This window comes from Urocampus carinirostris, chromosome 13 (genome assembly GCF_059441175.1).
Source record: "Urocampus carinirostris isolate Australia breed hairy pipefish chromosome 13, RoL_Ucar_1.0, whole genome shotgun sequence".
Classification (NCBI taxonomy): Eukaryota; Metazoa; Chordata; class Actinopteri; order Syngnathiformes; family Syngnathidae; genus Urocampus; species Urocampus carinirostris.
Window position 1 is genome coordinate 3,926,483 of NC_142361.1, and position 23,280 is coordinate 3,949,762.

Here is a 23,280-nt window from a genome sequence, read left to right on the forward strand (position 1 = left end):
AGCCGTATAAGTCAGACACCAGGAACGAAGACAGAACCCAATTTGTTCGTTTCTTAGTTTTATTTAAGAAGGAGACGAAGGTTGACACTCGCGATATAGTCATCGTTAGTTGCGGGGAGCAGGTCACTCGGGACGTGGAAGTGGCACTTCTGTGGCAAGCGATAGCGGTGACGAAGACTGAAAATTTAAGTCGGGTTGTCGGGGAGCAGGAGCAGGGACGTTGTTAAACAGAAACAGGTCGAACCCGGGAAACGTACGAGAGCCAAAAAAACAGGGAGTCGGGGTCGGAAGGCTTGCCTTAGCGGGAGCTGAAGTTCTGCAACGATCGGACGCCGGTAACAGGGAGCCGGGGGGTTAAAAAGTGGTAAGGGCCAATCAGCGACCAGGGCTGTTGGCGCAACCGGGGTAGCCGCAGGTGCCCCGAATCAGTTATCATGACATAACTACTCCGGGTAACATCTAACTGATGACCATAATCGGTTACTTGTACTGGGGTACCGTATTTTCCGGACTATAGGTTGTTTCGAAATATAAGTCACACCAGCCAAAAAATGCATAATTGAGAAGGACAACCTACATATAAGTCATACTGTCGTAAAAGTCACATTTTGGGGGCAAAACGATTTGATCAAATTCAACACCAAAAACATACTTGTCACCTTAAAAGGCAAGCTAAAATAAAAGTTAATAGTTTAGCAAACACTCTAAATCAGGTAAGAATACGTCATTAGATTTAGAAAAATAAAATTATCATTAGCCTGACACTTGATTGCTTCCATGTGTTGAAGAGGCAAGTTTTAGTGAGAAATAACATTAATGTGGCAAAAACCTTTGAGGCTTACTCTAAAGTTGAATAGTCTTAAAGGATCTTTCACAGTTGTATTTACCCCTAAAGATGACCGCTAACTTTCGTCCATTAGGGTTTTGGGGTCGTTTGATTGGACCATTCTTGGTCATATGACCAATCCAGAAGGGAGCAATGATAATTAATCTCAGCAAGGCTCATTGAGCTTCTAATTAGTCCTGGAACTTAAATGCTTCGATTTGTTAGAGAGGGAAATAACCCTAAAGTGGCAAAAACTTGTTGGGTTTACTTGAAAGTTGATCATGTTTTTAAAAGTAAAGACCCCTCGGTACTTTGCACTTCAATTATAGCTGGTTCACTCTTTTGCAGATTTGGAAGATAATTACTTTTATCTTGCCATTGATAATGTATTGTGGATTGTGTTCTGTTAGACAGCACACCGCAGGGACAGATTAGGAAGGGCGCTTTGTGTTGGACTGTCTGTAAACAGGTTTATGCTGTCACTCAAACAGCATGCGCAGTCAACATCTTATTTACATTATATTGGAAATAAATTCATCAATTAATCTTGGAAGAGCTTTGGAAGAGCACAACAAAACTGTGATCACCAATTGGTGCTTAATTGATTATTATTATTGGTTTCCAAAAGCGACTTGGGCTGCGTCTGGAAGAAGGCAAGAACGGTGCTGCTGGTCTGGCCTACTGCTAGCGGCTAGGCTAACAACCTTTTGAAGTCACTACTATGGACGTTGTATCTTGCCAACGCCAGGTTCATTAACCATGAAACGGATGAACTGGATCAACAACTTGTAGAAAACCGTTACATTCGAAAGTGTTTTATTTTATTCATCGCTTAATTCTGTCTTCATTTGAGGACACCCGATGCTAGTGCGCAGCTGGCCGCTCTCCAATTTTATTTTACTTTTGTATAATGACAATAAAACCAACTGCAATTACGTTTTGTGTGTTATTATTTGTAGGTCTACAATTGTTATTTTGTTACAGTCGTATACTCTCACGCAGTCAATGACATCATCTCGAGGTGAGTTGAACCCTTAAGCGGGTTAAATTAATGTGTGACACTACTTTGCGGATTTTCACTTTTTGCGGGTGGTTCTGGTCCCTACGAACTGCGAAAACTGAGGGATCTCTGTACTTCAATATCAGCTATTGCCCCTTTGCAAGCATTGTAAGACCTGACACGTTTTATTTTATTAGCAGAAAACCTGTCCCTAACCTGGTAGGTTTAAGATGTTCAAGGCTCATAACGTGTAGTGTTCCTCCCCACAATTATGCTAACATATTGCAAAATGTTCCACGACACGGAGGAATTGAGAGATTAAGTCTCAAAGTTGACCCATCTGGCTTGTTTGCTGTAGAGAGGTGATGTCATTGAAGGAACACAACACTTTCAAAATGGTAAATCCCATCAACACAACATATCAGGCCAGCTCCAAAACAGACGGCGATTGTAGTGAACAAGGATTGCATACTACTTATTTCAGTTTTGCCGTGTTCCTTGGTTTGTATAAATTTGACTTGACTGTCTTTTCCAGCTAATTGTGCAACTAAATATTGCAGTTTTTTAGCATATGTGCCCAAGCATAATGGTAACATTCATGTCTTCCCGAAGAACAAAAAAAAAAGTGGCACCTCCAAAATTGAGCACACAGTGTGCTAGAGCTCTTTTCTTGAATTTACCATTTTGATGTATTTATTTCTTCCAGACAGACTTGGCCGGAGGTTCATGAGAGCTGGCTGTGCTGCAAACAAGATAACGACTCCCTCGGGTGAGTAAGTCCTTCTCACCCGCCCACTTCCTGTGTCTGAACATATGACTCAAGAGTCGCATTAGGAACAATAGACAAAGCGTGTGTGTGTGTCTGTTAAAATGTATGTAGATGGACGTGTGGTAGTCCCTCAGGTGGCAGGAGTCATGAGCTGGCTGAGATGTTTGTGATTGACTGGCTAACATTAGACTACACGCTTGCTTTGGGAGTTTCGAGAGGGGGTTCGAGAGGTTGTAGCAGCTTTGACCTCACTAACTGACACCACATGTGTCTAAATCATGCAGGAAATTCACAAAACGCTGTTAAGTGCTTACATTACATTCAACTGAGTGCTTTGCACCGCAATTGGCAAATTAAAAGTACAATGAGTTTACTAAAATAGCTAAACATTTATGTTAAGTAGAAAAGGAGGGTTTTTTTTTGCCTTTAAAGTATGTATACTGAGACTATTTGGACCACAGACCGCTACTTTTCGCTGCATTTTAAAAACTGCGGGTTCAAAGGTGCCATTTGAGATGTCCTTAAAACGTTAAAAGCATAATGTTTTTTCTGTTAAGTCTGTGTTAACAATGCTCAACTGAGTTCAAAGAGGCTTCATAATGTTTTTCCAGCGTGCCTATCTGCTTTTATCTTACTTTTAAGCAACACTGTTCAGGACGCGCAACACAATAGGAAGCTGGAATGGGGGGTTGGGGGGAGGTGGGGTTGAAGAATAATTTGATGCTCCACTCCGCTGTTTTTGTGAGTGTAGCATAAAAATGGTTATAAAAGGCCTCTATAAAATACAATCCAAGTTCCAACCCAAACCCCAAAAAATTATGAAAAGAGAAGAGTGTATTCGAGCCAGTCTAAGAAATGCACGCACTTGCATGGGACATGAGCTTGGCAGAGGCTGCGTTTTTTACTTAAGCTAGGAGATGGCCTCGGTGAGTAGAAAATTTCTAAATTCCGGACAGCACCTTAATAGAATGCAGCTTATTCATGGCGGCATCAAGGAAAACAGTTAGCTTCTCTTTTCCACATAGCATGCGCTCTTAATACAAAACCTCAGTGACGTCTGGAAACATTTGTGATGCACTTACAGAGGAGAAACATTATTCATAAAATACATAACATGAGCATAGAGGGAGGTTTCAGAGTACTTTTTTTAAAATATTTACAACGCATTAATGATATTACAACTTAAATCTCAATGAAACATCCAAATTAAACAGCAGTGGAAATTCATCATCATAAATGCTGCACTTCTCTTTCCGTATCTTTTGCATCTATGTCAGGTCACTGAAGTTTCCCTTAATCCTAATGGAAAGATAACAAACAAATGGAATTTGGTCTGGTATCGCGGCAACAACCAGTGACAACACAATGATGACTTACACGTCTGTGTTACAATCTGGCAATAGTCTCCAAATTATGGATGCCCTGGTGCTGTCGTCTATAAATATAGGGCTCACATTTTGCGCGACGCAGCCCTTGTGTTTTCGTTCGGCGCAATAGTAAACATATGTTCGTCTTTGTAATGTCTATTTTTAATGGTCACATTTTCTGAAAACATTTGACAAACAAAAACTCTGAGGAGAGAGAAAAACGACGCAGCTCAAAACAGCACTAGGTGAGTGCCAAATTCACGATGCGCCAGGTGTCCGCGATGCTTAAAATAAAAGAAATGGACGTGATTAAGTTTATTTTCAGGGCTGTTTAAACCAGCAGTTTTAAATCCGGTGCGACGCGTACAGAAGTTTTATTCTTAAATTTGAGCAAGCAGCATTTAATCATATGCGCTCTGTAGTACATAATTTAGGGTATTTAAGATTTTAACTCATGCATGTGGAACACTCATTTTGCAAGTACTGTATGGTAAAAGCGGTTCATTTGTTAGAATAAAAAACATACATTTAAATAAGTGTTTCCTGATCCTCATGCGAACTCATACCCCAATCCTCAACATTCCCTACCGGAGACGTGAGCTTTATCTCCTTTTGCATTTATCCGAGGGATGAAAAACAAACAAAAATAAAACAAGGTCATACAGGGTTTATGATAAGATTTCTTGCTACTGTTGGGGAAAAAAGTCCCTTATCACAAACAAATCTGAGCTTTTCTGGGCATAATAAAATCTATGTAATGTTTAGATTTTTCTAACAGTAGACATTTTTTTTATGGACATGGTGCCACAAGTTGCAAAGCATGGCAAATGACAGGGAGTGGATTTTATAAAACTTGCACATCAGGTCACTTGTGAAATTTAAGTCATCATTGTGCATTATTTTCAAATTTCTACATATTATTATTGAAATCTATAGTATGTCTAATTCATCGCAGAGCGGCAGTGGCTCAGGAGGTAGAGCGCTCGTCTTGGGATCAAGCTATCACGGTTCGAATCCCGGCTCCTCCGTGTTACATGTCGAAGTGTCCTTGGGTAAGACACTGAACCCCTAATGCCCCCAATAAGCAGGTAGGCGCCTTACATGGCTGCACGGCCGCTATTGGGAAATGTGAAGCACACTGTAAAGCGCTTTGGAAAGCCTTGACTTGAAAAGCGCTATATAAATGCAGATCATTTCATTTATTTCATTTATCACATGGTCATATTCTCAACGGTCAGGTGGTTAAATATTCTCAACGGTCAGGTGGTTAAAAGTTCCACAACACGTGAATTGTGAATTTGATCACATTTGTTAGATATTCAATTTCTCCTCTCCTTGCATCTTATTTTCATGCTGTTATTTTTTTAATCAAAGCATTCTCCTATTGAACAAGTCTCTATGTACTTTTTCTTAAATATATATTTTATCTCCACTTGTTTATTATCACAAGAAAAGCGAGGGTGGTGATAATGTTTTAGTTTGGCGATGAAGTATGTATAAAAATACATACAGGGACAATTTGGACCGGCCAATTAACCTGACATGCATGTTTTTGGAATGTGGGAGGAAACCGGAGTGCCCGGAGGAAACCGACGCAAGCACCGGGAGAACATGTAAACTCCACACAGGAAGGTTAAATCTTATGACCTCAGAACCATGCCGCACACTCGTTAACAACTGTGCTGCCCTATATATGTGTGTATATATATATATATATATATATATATATATATATATATATATATATATACATCTCACACCCAGCGCCCTAACCCACAAGTGTGTAACTGCCAGGCACACTTGAAGCACCTCTTCCGACGTGGCCTGTATTATGCTCTGCCTGCCAGACAAAAGTCTATGTGCCCATCCTTACCAGAAGCTAAAAATGACAGAGCCAAAAAGGACATGCAGATGTGCAGTGTGGATTTTTTTCTAAACTGGCCTGGAGAGGGATGGAAGCAACCAGGCTATCCTTGCCCAAGACACACCACAGTAAATTGTTCCCCTATTGATTAAGGGATCCAAACCTAAAAATCAGAAATGGAGCCAATGAGAGATAATTGACACTTAATTCGCATTGCTGACTTTATTTCCAAAATATTATGCAATGGAAAGTATTTAGTTGTGTAATTGACATCGTTATACAGTATTTGTGTTTTCGTTACATTGCTGTTATTTTACGATTTTACTTTCTGTTTTAAAACAGTTGTAATAGAGACTGTATATATGTATATATATATATATATATATATATATATATATATATATATATATATATATATATATATACACCGTATTTTCCGCACTATAAGGCGCACCTAAAAGCCTTTATTTTTTTCAAAAACTGACCATGCGCCTTATAATACAGTGCGCCTCAGATATGGATCAATATTAAGTCGCAAGGTCTCGCAACAAAGGCAAGCAGCCGCCGACTAGATTTTTCCTCATAGGCGATGTGGTCCGCGGTGTATGCTGGGATACATATGCCGGCGTTTCATTTCCCAGCCAATGTGTCAATCATCATTTGAATCGATCACTATTGGCTAAAGTTATTCGGAGGTAAAGGGGGCGGATCTTTTTTATCATTTACAGGCTCGCATAGGCTAGAGGGGCAAAACAAAGCCTGCAATCGGCCGAAAAAGATGAATGTGAATAGCATGTTTGGTTGTCTACGGCATAGAGGAAACATGTTTTACCATTTTGTATTTGTAAATATTTTACTCTCCTGGATTTACTACACTCACGGATATAAGAGGACCATGGTTGCACATTATTATTGAACGCAACGACTTCGGTGAGCTACTCCGGCTATATATTTTCCCAGTATCTTGTTTCAGAGTGATTTCGATGTTTGTGTGATGGGTCTTTTTTTAAATTAAACTAAATTCCAAGTGTTTATTGTCATATGCACAGTAAAGTTGCGAGCGAAAAAAAAAATAGAAACTAAGGAATGGTTGGCATTTCTTGAATCCCAAGACTTTAACCTTCCGAATGATATTTGGAACAATGCATTTGAGTGAAATCGTACGGACACCGCATCCGCACGTGTCTACGACACGTATTTGCTTCTTTGCAAGCTTTCGGAATGTTAAGGGGGTAATAAGTTTGACTGAACTATCTGACTGTTTTGTCGACGTTCCCATTGTAGCGCCTTATAATCCGGTGCACCTTATCTATGGAAGATATAGGACCAAAAACTACTTTTTGGGGGTGCGGCCTATAACCCAGTGCGCCCTATAATGCGGAAAATACGGTATACGTATATATATATATATATATATATATATATATATATATATATATATTTCCCTCTACTGTTACAGTTTTCAGTGTACTTATTTAATCAAATAAATCAAATTTTCGTGCCTAAAATATTTTTACAGTGTTTATCATAAATATGAATAACCTAAGGTGGGTACGGCACAATTATTCTTTGATCATAACATTTCCAAACAAAAGGTATCGGTACAGGATCGTATTGATCAATACTACCGTTTATTTACTTTTATCGGAATAATACCAGAGTTTCCAGTACCCCTAATGTGTAGTTTATATGTGATTGTGAGGCTATAACCACGCGTGTCAAATTCCCTGATTAGCATTGAAGCATTGTTGCAACTCAAGTGCTAATTAATACCCACAAGGCTGTAGCGCATGCCACATATGTTGCTGTAAAACATTTGCGTGATTAATGTAAATGTCATGTAGCAACAAAACAAGCCACATTGCCCAGTTGATTTATTTTGTCGGGACCGCCTGCGCTGTATTGTTCGTTGCACTTTAATGTTCATTTTGCATCACTGAGCCTCTTCAATGCTTGCGATCATTCATCTCCTCTTCGGTTGTCACCTAATTTCATAAATAACTACGATATTTACAATAATCGATTACTTTAGTAATTCTCAATTTGCAATTTTTAGTGCAAAAGAGGAAACAAACAATGGCCGACAACATGTGATACGTTTATTCAGTTTTTTTAATATTGGACACCGATAAAAGAGTTTTCATACAATGCCACTTTGTTATTTTGATTATTATTGTGCACTATTGTTCATTGTTTTGACTATTATGAACTGTTTACATGTCACTGACAGCCAATCATGTGTTTACTTTGATTTCCACACTCTCTGGGGCAAATCTACTTTCGTAACCTAGGATATATGATAAATAGGAAGGGCCCCGGGGAGGGGCTTTAGAATAGGTTGGAATATCTTATCTGAGGTTTAAGCACTCTCCCTTTTCTCCTTGCAGGCTCAAAATCCATTGATGTCTTATGTCTTTATTTTAAGTGTTGTTAAATTATTAAAATGTGTCACTTAGTATGTTGTCACTAGCCAATGAAGTATATACTTTTTGTTTCATTCGATGAGTGAATGTATCCTTTGGTATCAGTACTTTCCCGGCAATTGTCTTCTGATTAGTCAGCCATACTCTTATCATACAATCTTGAACATCCAGCGGGGTCCAGTCTTAACAAAGGTCTGTTTGTGATCCTATCCAAGTAAGTTTCATTTTCCCATTTTAAAATTGACGCCCCTTTCCTATAAGACAGGGGGAGAGACATTATTCAATGTCTTTTGTGGGAGAACACTCTCCGGATCAACTGGCCCAGAAGTGTCCGCTGTTTTATTTTATTTAGTAACTTTGTTATAAAAGTCCTCACCTGAACTGCACCTCTTCAGCTTTTATCATTTGGTCCTAAATTGAACACGCAGCGAGACAAAGATTATTTACGCCAACAGTGTCTACTAAACATTAAAACTATCAACACAGGTAAAACGAGTATTGCTTGGCATATTTGAAATTTAGTGGTTTGTTGTGTTCAGGACAATATTCAGTTTATTGAAATTGAAGACAATCTTTTTAGCTGTAAAGCCTGCTGGCTAATGTTGCAACACAATACAAAATGCAAAAGTTAAGCTAACAACATTTTCCTTAACAATCTTCCTGTTTTTCTGTATTGCATGTAGCGTAGGAAGATTTTTCCACGGATATATTGTTTTAACTATAAATTTGATTTAAAATATTCACCAATTTTTACAACCGACTTTGTGTAAAATATTTTAGGTACAAATGACACAAACAGTTCAAAACAAATTTCATTTTGATGAACATGTCCTCAACAAATATGGTACAAAGTACTAAATTGGTTTAGCTACTGCTAAACATTATGCTATTCATATATCCATTAGAATAGTAAAATATTATAAATACACATGTTTGCTTTGATAATGAGAGCCAAACAGATTAAATTCCTTATATTTGACGTTTTCCAAAAACCTTAACAGTTTAATCTGACTGTTTTCAGCCCTATGCGTCAAATTTTCAGGGAGCGCTAATGGGTGCCTATGTTAGCAACTGAGTCTGCAATGGTAATTCCAATGCAAGCCTTCTCGATCCTGAAGACTAGCGACCATGTCAATGGGCTGATTTCTAATACATGTGACAACAACGCTAAATTCACACACTTACGGCTAATTAGAAACTTAAATATCATAGCCATGCCTAACCATAGTCATGCTGCAATGGTGCAAAGTAAGCTAGAGATGAGGGCTTGAGACAGGGGTGTCAAACACATTTTAGCTCGAGGGCCCCATTATGGAAAATAACTTTCTCACGAGGGCCTGTTTAGTAACTAAATTATGTAAAAAGTGTGCCTTAGCTGAAAGGCTGGGAGTCTTTTTACATAATAATATTGTGATTGTGAAAAATATGTAATATTTGTTTATAAAACTATTAATGAGGTTTTTACCTTTTAATATTTTTTCCTTCACTGAAATCGAATCTCTTGAAGTGTTTATCAACTGTGCTTCTGTGAAAAAAAAAATAGCATACAGACACTGATTTTAAATGTTTGGTTTTATAATGTAAAAGTCTTTCTGCTTCTTATTTAAAATTTTGATCAAAACCTTTGCCTGATTTTGGGCACTTCACTATTAGATTTCTATTCCATAACAAAACAGAGCAAAAGCTTTTTTTAAACTGCAAAGACGCTCAGGTGCTCTTCTTTTAATTTTGTATATTTCAAATTGCCTTAAACAGTACGTCCCCGACTTTTAAATAAGTAAAATAACATTGGGATGGGTTTCTTCAACGTTCTCTGTTTGAATAAAGGTAGTCCGCGAATACACCGACAGTGCCTGCTTTGCAAGTGGCGCCTAGCTTAATAGACATCCAGTGGACCTATTTAAAACTGCAATGCGTTTCAATGTTCTCTTGTGCTTCTCTCAGCTTTGTCTTGTGGTAATGAATATATAAAATAATGTGGCAGGTCACATTTGGCCCGGAGGCCATAAGACTGACACTTAGTTTAAGATATGAGAATTCACGAAGGCCAAGCCCATGGGGGGCAAAGAGCTCAGCAGCAGAAAGAGGGTTAAGGTAGATTAAATCAAATTTTATAGAGTATAAATTAATACATGATGGGAAAATTGGCTTTATTTACTGTACTGTATTCTGCATGCAAGATGTTTGTTGCACCATTACTTGATGAAACGAAATTGTTATTTTGGGGCTATTTTTGTTTTGTGCCACAGGGGTTAGCAATTTGTGGTACAGTGTTTTGCAAACACAGTATAATTAATTTGAGTTTTTTTCAATGAATGCATGTTTGGTTTTTTAATTGGAATTTCATGATTGTGACTCAACTGCACAAGAAAAGAGAAACCTCATGTTTTCAATTAGTTGGACATTTTTAAAGACAGTTTAAGTAATTTTTCAATTACACCATCACAAACATTGTAAAGCAAGGATATCATGTTCAGTTTGGCTCTAGGCCGGGATACAGACTTTGTGTTCTGAGGCGGTCCGGATCATTTAAGTATGCCAACTCCAAATTTTTAGTTTTGTTTTTCAGTATTATGCTTTGTCATTGAACCTACATTAGTGACTTAATTGACATATTATAAGTACAGATGACAAGGGATTTTTTCCAAATGCCACACATTTCTTCATAATCAGTGGGGTAAAAATATTTTCACGTTTAGCATTGAATGTCTTAACTTGTTTATTTTAACAGTTGCGTTAATGCAGTTTTAGACCTGAACCAACGCACCACACTATAAAAAATAACCTTTATTGTCATTGTTACAAAAAGGGTTAACATATTGTGACAACGAAATAGGGCATGGCACTCCAGTGTCACATATTCACAGTGAGGATAAAAGAAACCAAGAAGATAAAGGAACAGAGAAGATAAGGTTATAAAACAAGGAAGATAAGGCTATAGTTATAAATTACACAATATTTACACAAAGAAATGTCGGCATGTAGGATATTACATAGTTTGGTATCGTAATACAGTTTGGTATCGATTTATCGGTATATGATTTTGTTGTTCCTCTGTTATCTCATCTCATCTCATTAGCTGCACCGCTTATCCTCAGTGGGGTCGCGGGGGTGCTAGAGCCCAGCCCAGCAATCATCGGGCAGTGGGCAGGGGACACCCTGAACTGGTTGCCAGCCTATCGCAGGGCACACAGGGACAGACAACTCGCTCGCTCATTCACACCTAGGGACAATTTGGACCGGCCAATCCACCTGAAATGCATGTCTTTGGAATGTGGGAGGAAACCGGACTGCCCGGAGGAAACCCACGCAAGCACGGGGAGAACATACAAACTCCGCACAGTAGGTCCGGTAGCTGGATTTGAACCCACACAGGAGGTTCCCAAGACCTTAGAACTGTGCCGCATATGCGCTAACCACTGCGCCGCCGTGGTGCCCCTCCTCTGTTATTACCAGGTTAATTATTAAAAGTTGGGTTAAATAGAATTAGTCAACCACTAAAAAACTATTTTACTAGACAATCACAATGACCCAGCACTGGTTAGCTGTTTTCAGAACAGTTTGCGGGCAGCTCAGCTGTCCTTAGGGGAACCCTGATGCCCTCAGGCACAACGTTGGAGACCCCAGACCTGGAGACGTGTTTCTTTTTTTTTTACATACTCAGAAATTTATGATGGGCCTGATTAAATCATCCAACAGGCCCAATCCGGCTCATGGGCCATATGTTTTACTAATGCATCTTTATTTTTCCTTTCTAGAAGGTGTGTGTGGGTCAGTGTCCAGCAAATATAAAATCAGGCATCGGTTTGGTTCCATTCATCCATCCATTAGCTGCATTGCTTATCCTCAGTAGGGTCGCGGGGGTGCTGGTTCCTTTTTATAAATTTAATATTATTGGGGTCTTGCTTTTGTTAGAACGTTTGGCAAATTTGAATGGTGTCTGTGTGTATTGATTGACAAATAGATTTCACTGTAGTGTGGAGTACGTGCAACAGAAAAGAGTGCTAAAAGCACAAAGAAGACTCCAAACTATAGAGACTAAAAATGACCAAACCACCACCTAATCAAAATTGTTACATTTAATGAATACGACTTTTTTTACCACTTGAGGTCCTAAATATTACAGGCTGTCCCCTAACTAATACAAAATGTCATGTTGGTCTATTATTGTAATTTTAATTGGGCTTAATGTTAACTCAAAAGCAAACAATAATGCACCATTTTTGTGAATGTTCTTTTTTTCTACTGATTTAGATTTAGCTATATGACAATTAAAACAATGATAACATGAGACATTGTTTTCTCAGTTTTTCCAGTTTTTATTACATTCATCTGTGAATGAAATAAATACTGTCCAATTTTATTTGATCTTTTTAGACACACCTGAATCAACTCACCTAGCTCTACAAATTCTACCATTTAGCCCTTTTAATTGTCATGCAATAATCTCAGATGTTTGATTTAAAATGGGAAAGAGGCCGTCCATTTGCGCTAATGTCACCTACGTGATCATTATTGACTCTAATAGAAACTCGGAGGGCACCCTCAATTAACTGGCATTTTAATTAATACTCCTCATTCCTCCACCCCTGTGCCGGATATCTAAATTGATCCGGCTTTTGCTTTTTTTATTCTCCCCTGTCACAGCTCAATAGTGTCTGGAATGGCAATTACTGCTTCTGAGTTGAAATGACACAATAATTGACTGCTGCACTACATTACAGTACAAGCCACAGGGTGAATATTAATTTTCACAAGCTGCATACATTTTTTTCCTTGATATGGCTAGGTTTCCAACATGGCGGCGCGTGTTTACGTTGCGGCTAATTGTTACCCGGTTATCCTACTACTTACAACTGTCCTCCTGCTTTCCTTTTTGGATACATGCGTGGCCAATAAGACCTACAGTCGGGAGGAGCTCATCCGACTAGGTGGGTGTCTAAATTTCGACTTTTCGGGCACTTTTTATACCACCCACGACATCCCAAATGAGCTCCAAAGGGACTCGGGTTCGCCCTGCTTTCCCGCTCCACCGAAGAAAAAGAAGAAAAATCGGAGACGAAGACGGCGAAAAGATAGAAAACAGAAGCGAGGATGTCGTGCAGGGAAGCGTGTGAAGTTGATGGCGCAACGACATGAAGATCTGTCTAATCCAACCATCATTTCTTCGTCGATTCTACGAGTAAACCGACAACCGAAGCCCAACGCACACAACCGGCATCTCGTGACGATCTCTACAAAGGCTACAGCTAAGTCAAATGATTCAAAGCTAAAATTTGGTCTTTTGAATGTTAGATCGCTCGCTCCTAAAGCTTTACTTGTAGATAATATTATTCGTGATTATAAACTTAACTGTATTGGTCTCTGTGAAACGTGGTTACGCCCGGATGAGTATTTAGCTCTAAATTATGCTTCTCCCCCAGATTACGAGAGCAGCCATATAGCACGCACGTTGAAAAAGGGTGGCGGTGTCGCGCTAATCTCTGAAAAATCGCTTAAATTTAATCCACGTACCTCTAATAATTACAAAACGTTTGAGGCTCTTGTGATGCGGTCCCCCCTATTGTCAATTGACGTAATAACTATCTATCGCGCACCAGGACCATACACAACTTTCTTAGACGAATTCGCCGAACTTCTGTCTGAACTAGTAACCTACGCAGACAAAATTATTATTATGGGGGACTTTAACATTCATATGAACTCTCCACTCAGTTCACTCACTGTTGCGTTTCAGTCTATAATTGATGCTTTTGGTTTTAATCAACTGGTTGATTTGCCAACCCATAAAGATGGAAACACGCTCGACTTGGTTCTGACTCGAGGAGTTTCAACCTCAAACATGGCGGTGCTATCGTGTACTACAGTTATCTCGGATCATTATTTAGTTACATTTGAGGTGCTAGCTAAATGTAGTACCAAAAAAACTGAAGGATTCACCGGACGCAATATAAGCACAGGCACAGTTTCTGAGCTCTCCGATATTCTTCCAGGAGCAGTTGCGTCCTTTCCTTCCTACATAGGCTCCATCGAACCACTCCTAAATGAATTTAACGCTACCCTGGCCAATGCCCTGGATTTAGTTGCGCCCATCCGGCATAAATTACGACCTAAAAGACGCACACCTTGGTTTAATGATGAAACTAGATCCCTTAAACGAGAATGCAGGAAATCTGAAAGAAAATGGCGCGCTACCAAGCTTGAAGTTTTCCATCAAATCTGGTGTGATAGTTTGTTGAAGTATAAAGCGGCCCTGGCCTCTGCAAAATCAGCCTACCTTTCGAAAGTGATTGCGTCACAAAAGAACAATCCCAAGGCCCTTTTTGACACTGTAGCATCACTTACAAGGCAACAGACTATCCCAGATAGCTCCACCCATTCTGCTCACGACATAATGGTCTTCTTTACTAAGAAGATCCAGAGCATACAGGAAGAAATTGCTAAAGACAATATTAATTCAACACATACTAAAGCACTCAAATCCCTAGATGCACGACATGGTGGCTGTCCAGGGACTTGGTCCCGTTTTAGTGAACTGTCACTCGAAAATCTTAAACAGATGGTGAATACTGCCAAACCGACGACTTGCCAGTTCGACCCACTTCCAGGTTCACTTATTAAAGGTCTCTTTGGCGTTCTTGCACCTTCAGTTCTAAATATTTTAAACATATCACTCGCCTCTGGTGTAGTTCCAGCTGCTTTTAAGTCCGCTGTCATTAAACCCACACTGAAACGACCCAACCTAGATCCAGAAAACTTATGTAATTATAGACCTGTGTCAAACCTACCGTTTCTTTCTAAAATACTTGAAAAAGTAGTGGCACAGCAGCTGAATGATTTCATGTCCGATAACAATCTCTTTGAATCGATGCAATCAGGATTCAGGGCTAACCACTCTACTGAGACAGCTCTGATAAAGGTAACCAATGATCTCCTACGGGCAATGGACTCGGGCGCATCATCACTTTTGCTGCTGCTGGACATTAGTGCTGCATTTGACACAGTGGACCATATTATCTTGCTAGAACGGTTGGAAAAATGGATTGGTCTCTCAGGAAACGTCCTATTATGGTTCAGATCTTACCTCTCAGATAGGACACACTGCGTTAAATATGGCGAATTGACATCTGAGCCATTTAGTGTAACTTGTGGTGTTCCGCAGGGTTCAGTGCTTGGCCCCCTTCTCTTCAGCATTTATATGCTTCCACTAGGTGATATTATTCGCAAGTATAACATCAGTTTCCATTGTTACGCAGATGACACTCAACTCTATCTCCCGATGGAGGAATCTACCACACTAAACTGTGGAACTTTGGAGGCCTGCCTCACTGAGATAAAAGAGTGGATGTCACTCAATTTCCTGCGTCTTAACCCTGAAAAGACTGAAATGTTAGTAATTGGTCCTTCTAAGTCCCGTGACTTATTCTCTAAAACCGCAGTGAACTTGGACAATTGCCACATCACACAGAGTGACTCACTTAAAAATTTAGGTGTCATTTTCGACCCTGATCTGTCCTTTCAAACACATGTGAAGAAAATTACTAGAACCGCTTTCTTCCATCTCCGTAACATTGCTAAAATTCGTCCTATACTTTCTCAGTCGGATGCGGAAATCATAATTCATGCGTTTGTTACCTCCCGTCTCGACTACTGTAATGCACTACTTTCCGGTCTTCCGATGACCAGACTCAAGAGTCTTCAGCTGGTACAAAATGCTGCAGCGAGGCTTTTAACAAGGACAAAAAAGTATGATCACATCACCCCAATTTTGGCTAACCTGCATTGGCTCCCTGTTAGCCTAAGATGCGATTTTAAGGTTCTCCTACTACTATACAAAATCATACATGGACTTTCCCCCTCGTATCTTTCAGATCTGATCTGCCCTTATGTCCCGGCCCGAAGCCTTCGTTCCGAGAGCGCCGGTCTCCTGGTGATCCCAAGAGCCAAGAAGTGTTCCGCTGGTTCGAGAGCGTTCTCCATCCGGGCACCGGTGTTGTGGAATGCTCTTCCCCCTGATATCCGATCTGCAACCTCGGTGGAAATGTTTAAATCTAGGCTTAAAACTCACTTCTACTCTATAGCATACGAGTAACCTAATCTTCTTATATGTAATAACTTGTGAAGCCCTTAGAGACTAATTGTGATTAAGGGCTATACAAATAAAAATGACTTGACTTGACTTGACTTGACTCCTCTTTCTTATTATTCCTGGTTTGCAAATTAGGATGTGCAATAAAGGTTCCATGCAAGTGTTTCATAGGGGTTCTGAGCTGATTAACAACAGAACAAAAAAGATATTTCACAGGTGATCTATTGCACTTTTTTTGTCAATATTTTTTGTGATACACCCAATGAGAAATATAAAACATCACATTGCCTTCCCCGGCAGAATAAGAGTCATGACCGGCGGAAAGAAGCAGCCTGCGGGACAGCACTTGAATGAAAAATTAAGTTGAAGCAAATATGAGTGACCACCACAGCAAACTGTAATCACGGCTTTTTGCCATGGTTATTTATTGCTGTGCAGTGGGCTGTGCCAACCGGCAAGGTTCTAAGACCGATATGGAATTTTATCATATACCTTAGATGAACACAGAAGAGGGCAATGTTTATCTGCCGTCAAAAAAGGGTCCCAAAGTATTCCAGGATTTGCAGCAAGTATTTCATACAAGGTATGTTTGATGTATTTCTGCGCACTTTGATGTTAATTAGGTACAAGTCACGTCAAAGATGTTCAATATAATATGCTGACTAGTGGTTACGTTACTAGCTACAATAGTGTCGTACCGTTGCCATTTTTTTTACTACGTAAACGAACTGTGTTTATTGCGATTGACCAGCAATTCAGAACAGTAATGTTTGCGCAAGGGAAGCAATTCACACTCGGAGTGCATTTTTCAGCACGATGCAACAGGATCGCTTACCAGCGATGAAGAACTGATAAGAATCCAGACTTATATAAGCATTTAGATTAACACCGATGTATGGGGATACTTCATTTAAACAGGGTTGGGTAGGGTTACTTTAACTGATTACTTTCAATTACTTTTGGATTACTCCAATACCAAATATACTAATAAAAGACAAAAGAAACTAAATATGAATATAATTATGACTTAAAACACGTGGTAAGCTTTCTCTCCTGGCTTTGATCTCTTTGATCTCCGGCAAAACTAACATAAAATGCGACAGAAACAAAATGAAAATAAATCCAAACAGCTTCCCAACATCATTTTTGCCGTTCCATGTATTCCGTTACTCCCCGAGCCTGCACAAAATTTAGTTATTTTATTCATATTTAGTTTCTTTTGTCTTTTATTAGCATATTTTGTATTGGAGTAATCCAAAGGTAACTGAAAGTAATCAAGTTAAAGTAACCCTACCCAACCCTGCATTTAAAATATAGTGGCACGGATAGTATGAACTGCAGATTCGGTTACTTCTATGAACATGTCAGGACGAAACTGTATGGGTCGATAGCTAGCCCAGCTACTGCTTATGCTATCCTCAGTTTCTGCACAATATTTGTGTGAATAGTCATAACCGATGGTGTAAACAAGATAGTTTTTGTTGAAGTCTACTGTTTATTGGCCTCGCCCACTGTTTACTACAGTTAACTGCCGACCGTCATGTTGCTGTAACGTGGTTAGGTCACGTGAGTGCAAAAGATACATATCTTTCTTTCAAATGCATTTCCGAATTAGGAACTTATTTTCATAACAATATTGCTACAATTTTATCATTATGTTATAACCAGGTTTTTTGTAATAGAAGCAGAGTTGAAATAAGCACAGTCAACCACTATTGCATCGTTTTTAAAGCCGCTGATCACATCAATGATTTCTCATACCAGATAGAAACGAACTTTCCCAGAAAATTTCAATGACCCATCATTTGTAAACTTTTTCCAAATCCAGTCTACTAGCTACTCAGGTGGAGACGCCTGCGCAAAAAACACTTGGATAAACTCAAATTGTGTCAAAAATGGACTACTTCACTGCTACGACAAACGTGACTATAGTTTCTGGATTGTTTAGTACAAAACATTTGTTGTTTCAAATTGATTGAAATTGTATTTTTTGTGTGGGCTTTACAATAGTTATAGATTAATTTGTTGTGCAAACCACCTGGCCTAATATAAACACCAAAATATGACCCAATCATGTCAACATGACAAAATAACATATTATGATTAAAAAAAGACATTACCCCTTTTTTATTTTGAAGAAAAGACCCAATATTTGGTGTTTATTTTATTTTTTTAGTTATCTTGTGGAGTGGTACAGTTTTTAACATTTAACAAACCAGGATAGATAAGTCCACTCTTGACCTGAATTGGGTTATTTAGTCATCCAACTGGTTTGAAAATGTAGCCTTCAGAATATATAATATAATACAAGTAATGTTATGAACATACTACCAGAATTAAAGGAATCACAATTCCTTCAAATCAGGAGCCCGCCTCCTGTCTCGAACAGGGTTCCTACAGTTTAAGGCAAGTTAATACGCTATAACGCCTTTTGAAATCAAATAGACCAAGTCAACAAAATACAAACTTGCTTATGTGGGGCGCCCTATCCGGACCGCATGCAAACATGTGGGCAATGGCAGAGAAGAGGAACATTGCACGGAGTAAGTCTTCAACTTGCTTCTTTGATTTAAATGATAGGTGTTACGTCATGGTGTTGAAAGACCACAGAAACTCCGTTGTAGACAAATTGCCAAACGTCCGAAGATTATATTTTGCTGCTGTCCCAGTTATTATCGGGCGTCCGGGTGGAGGCACAGTGAAAACAAGAGACAAACAGAACTGAATAATATCTGGTGTCTGTTGGCAACTCCATACCGAAGCTATGCGTTTCGCACTTTGCGTGTGTGACTCCCATTGTGCCGAGTTTAAAACATTTCTTGCACAATACATTGTGCCTCGTACACATTACCTGACACTGTTTTTAGCCATGGCGAAAAACATTCTTCGGACAGCCACTTCTCATTAAATTTACACTTTCCCATGGTCCAAGGTAAATCGTCCAAAGTTTCTATGGTGTATTGTAGATCGACCTGAGACATGCATCTGCTCTGCTCATCAGAAACCACATCACCGTTTTGATAGTTACGTTATTGTTGTCACAACATGTTGCCACAAAAATAAATCGGTGAACTATTAAAAAAGACAATTTTACAAAATATTTTTAGTTTAAACAAATAAAAACTTTATTACTGTGTTCACATTTTTAAGACTTTCGTAAATTGGATTTAAGACATTATAATGTCATTTAAGGCCTTATTTTTAGAATAATGAATTCAATGCCTTTTAGGACTTTTCAAGGATGCATGGGAACCCAGCCTCACTTGAAGAAGCCGGCTTATAGTGCCTTTATATCTGCACACGACACACCACTATTGGTGAGTACGGTTACAGGTTCAAGAAACTTTTCAGAGTTCTTAAAAAAAATTCTTCCAAAAGTGCCCAGTTTCCCGAAAATCACTCGCAGCTGCTGAGACCAAAAACCTAGCTACTGAATCTTTGCTTCTTTTTAATCTGAAGTAGAAAGGACGATGCAGTTCAGACAAATAAGACTGGGAAACACAAGCATCTTGAAGATAAATCAAGTAGGTCCCTGTAGGCCTATACGAGCTATGCATGTGTGCGTGTCTGTTTGTATGCATGAACTGAGTTAGACAGTGCATAAGTGTGCGTGAGACTGTGTGTTATTATATGAATGTGAGAGAGACTGTGTGCGTCTGTGTTTGTTTCTCTCACAGTGTGCAAGATTGTGTCTCAGAGCGAAAAAACTACTGTGTGTGCGCCCGCCTTTATGTGAGTGTGTTTTCACCCAAATGGAAACGTCTGGAAGCTATTTGAGCCTTCAGGAAAAATAAAATGGTTGGGATTCTTTGGGGGACAATCGGCCACAGAGACAAACCAAATGAAAACCGAAAAGAGGCCAGACGTAAGGGAAATAACATTTCTGTGCATGTGTGTGTAGGTGTGTGAGGGTGTACTCATAATTGTTACCTTCTTAGAGCCATTTTCAGGAGTTTTACTATCAATGAGGGGAGCCAATTGTCCTTATTAGTGTTTTTTGGGCCTAATGAGGCAAAAAAGAGCGAATACAGGATTTGGTGTCCAGCTCTTCCTATTGTGCGTATCCGTGGACTGCTGACCAAAGATATTAAATGTGAAACCGATTGAGATATCATAGAGGAAGCTGCAACACTGCATGAAAATCCTCTTTCCTTCCACCATCGTCATTCTTTCCATCAGTGAGTTAATCCTCAGGGGCTTACAATTGTTGTTTGTGTTTTTTTTTTCTTCTATCTCAGATATTTGAATATTCCCTACTCTGTGTTCTCCCATCATCATTCTTTCCAGTGTTGCTTTCTGAGAATGTTATCATTTGTTATTTGATTAAAAATAGCAGAATTAGTATTTTCCTCAAAAAATGTATTTATTTCAAAATAGTGCTGTCAGAGTAAATCAATCGTTCTTAAATAGTGAGGCGGGCATCCCTGTGCGGGGCACGGGGCTGCGTCGAGGGGATGCAGGCACATTTGACCTCTGGGAATTGTTCCTTTTTTACTTTCCAAAAAATCAAGTGCTATTGAACCTCCACTACGCTAGGGAGCAGTGGCGCTCTCATCTGCAGTGTTTTGTTTACGTTTAACCTGCATATAATATAGAGGTAGAGAGAGAGAGAGAAAGAGAAAGAGAGAGGAAGAGAGAGTGTGTGTTAGATAGAGAGAAAGAGAGAGAGAGAGAGAGAGATTATGAAGTGTAGATAGGGACCCCAAGAAAAAAATAATTAACCTTGAGACAGACTTCAAACACCATAGTCTCAGTGTACAACGCTTGTGTGTTGAGCTCCCTACTCTACTGCAGTGAGACCTGGACAGCCTATGCCCGTCAGGAGCAACAACTCAACAGCTTCCATATGCGCTGCCTTTGACGCATCCTTGGCATCTCGTGGCAGGAAAGACTTCCCAATCCTGACGAACTGAAACGAGCAAAGTCCCAAAGCATGTTTCTGATGGTTGTTGGCTCGGCCATGTTCATCGAATGGATGACGGACGCCTTCCAAAGGATCTCGTCTATGGCTAACTGGCATCAGGCTCCAGACCAGTTGGCCGCCCAATGCTGGAGACATGCCGTCCGAACTGACGTGCGGAGAGCTCAGGAGAAGAGGCACCAGCAGTGGCAGGACAAAGGTCAACGGCGAAGAGAGAGCAACCTATGCGCCCGCACCACTGAGTGCCTTTACATGCAAGCACTGTGACAAAGACTGTCATTTAAGAATCGAACTGTTCAGTCACACCCGACGTTGCCCCATATCAAACTGACATGGTGACTCTTCTGGCGCAGTCCATTGTCTCTCGAGACAAAAGGAGACTTATAATGATGATTGATTTCTAACCGGCATGATTTTTTGATGGTTGATTTCAATAATTATTACCTGGTAATAAACTACTAACAGCTTAGTAATACCATATGTTGTTATTTAAGAAATGCCTATCAAACAGGTAGCGTTTCGAGCTAATCAGAAACAAAAAGTAACCCTCAGCTTCAAAAAGGTTGGTGAATTCTTTCTAATCAAATGCTATGTATTCCTTTTAATAATGTGGAAGTGCTTTTTGTTAATTTGGTTACCTTCACATTCAACAAGAAAACTTTAAAGAAGGGAAAAAGTGTCAATTCTTGGCCAGAACAAGATATTTGTGCGACTATGTGACTTTTGTGCTGTGTGATCAGGCATGTCGTCTTGTAGCCCAATATCATTTGCTGTACCTCAAGTCCTCCCCTGTTCCCAAAAAGCAGTCTCACGCCATTCCCTCTTTTGTATGCTCTTGTTATCTTCTGATAGCACATTTCGAGCTTTTTCCTACTCTCTCCAAATACTCTATACCAGACTGTTAAATATACGGTGCGCGTGGATGATTTATATGGGCCACCATAAATTTCTGTGTATAACAAAAAAATAAGTGAGTCAGGGGTCAGCAACCCAAAATGTCGTATTAGATCAAAAAGACAAATTTGTCTGGAGACACAAAAAATTAACAGCTTCATATAAGCATTATAATCCCAATCAATATTAACTTTATTAGCCTACTATAAAAATGACTCAGTTCAATGCAGAGCACCTATCTTAGGCTAACTCCTCAAGTTTACTGTCTTTACAATATTAATGAATTATGTTTGTTTCATTTCATTGATAAAATTTAAGAAATGTATTAAAATGGAGCACATATTCATAAAAATAAAACTGCAGCTTTTTGATAAGGTCATGTAAATAAAATCATGTTAATGCAGTTTGAATGGGACATCTGTCTAAGTGTCAAACAAATCAGTACATGAGTAAAACATAGCGGCATCATCTTCTTTCTCTTCTTTCTCTTCTTTTGATTCTACAGGCCGCCAACCTCAGGCCTAAGCAATAAAATATAAATAATATCCCAAAGACTCATTCAAAATATATGCTGACGAAAATATGAAATAATTTAAATTAGGACCGTTAAATTGTGATGCTGCCGATTTAAAAGGGGTGGAGCTTAAGCTCCGCTGGGCTCTGACTGGAAAGACATAAATATAATTCCCTCCCCCATTTTTTAACTTTTAAACGTGCCAGGGAGCCATTCCGCTGTGCTAAAGAGCCACATGCGGCTCTTGAGCCGCAGGTTGCCGACCCCAGCTCTAGGTCATTTCTATCAAAAGTTAGGATTTTTTTTTTTTCTCGTTTTAATAAATGCAAATCAAATGCTCCCTCTGGTTGCTAGAGGGCAGTACATATTCAAAATAGATAACAGCCAGCATGCGGCATGAGCAAGTTAATAAAGGTAAATAGGCATTCACAAAAAGATGAGTGCATTATGGTATATGGCATGTACTTTAAAGCCCTTTGCAGCAGGGAAGGTGACTTTAGGTTCCGAGGGCGAACGGACTGTGATGCCCCCGTGGGGTGAAGGGCCATGGACTAAAGTGGGACATGGTTGCTATTGGGGTAGGGGAAAAGACGGGCCATTGTATAAAATTAGC

The 23,280-nt window shown here is 39.4% G+C and overlaps 1 protein-coding gene and 1 long non-coding RNA gene across 5 annotated transcripts in view; one reads left to right on the plus strand and one right to left on the minus strand.

The window, feature by feature from the left end:
- The window catches only part of LOC148353518 (uncharacterized), a 53,705-nt gene extending 34,050 nt beyond the window's left edge, over window positions 1-19,655 (plus strand). Inside the window, exons 2-3 of the long non-coding RNA XR_015852425.1 lie at window positions 2,533-2,595; window positions 19,568-19,655. This is a non-coding gene — a long non-coding RNA (uncharacterized LOC148353518). The remainder of the gene's footprint in view (window positions 1-2,532; window positions 2,596-19,567) is intronic.
- Window positions 1-23,280, minus strand: part of cdh11 (cadherin 11, type 2, OB-cadherin (osteoblast)) — a 171,392-nt gene that overhangs the window by 65,736 nt on the left and 82,376 nt on the right. The gene's annotated exons all lie outside the window — the stretch shown is intronic.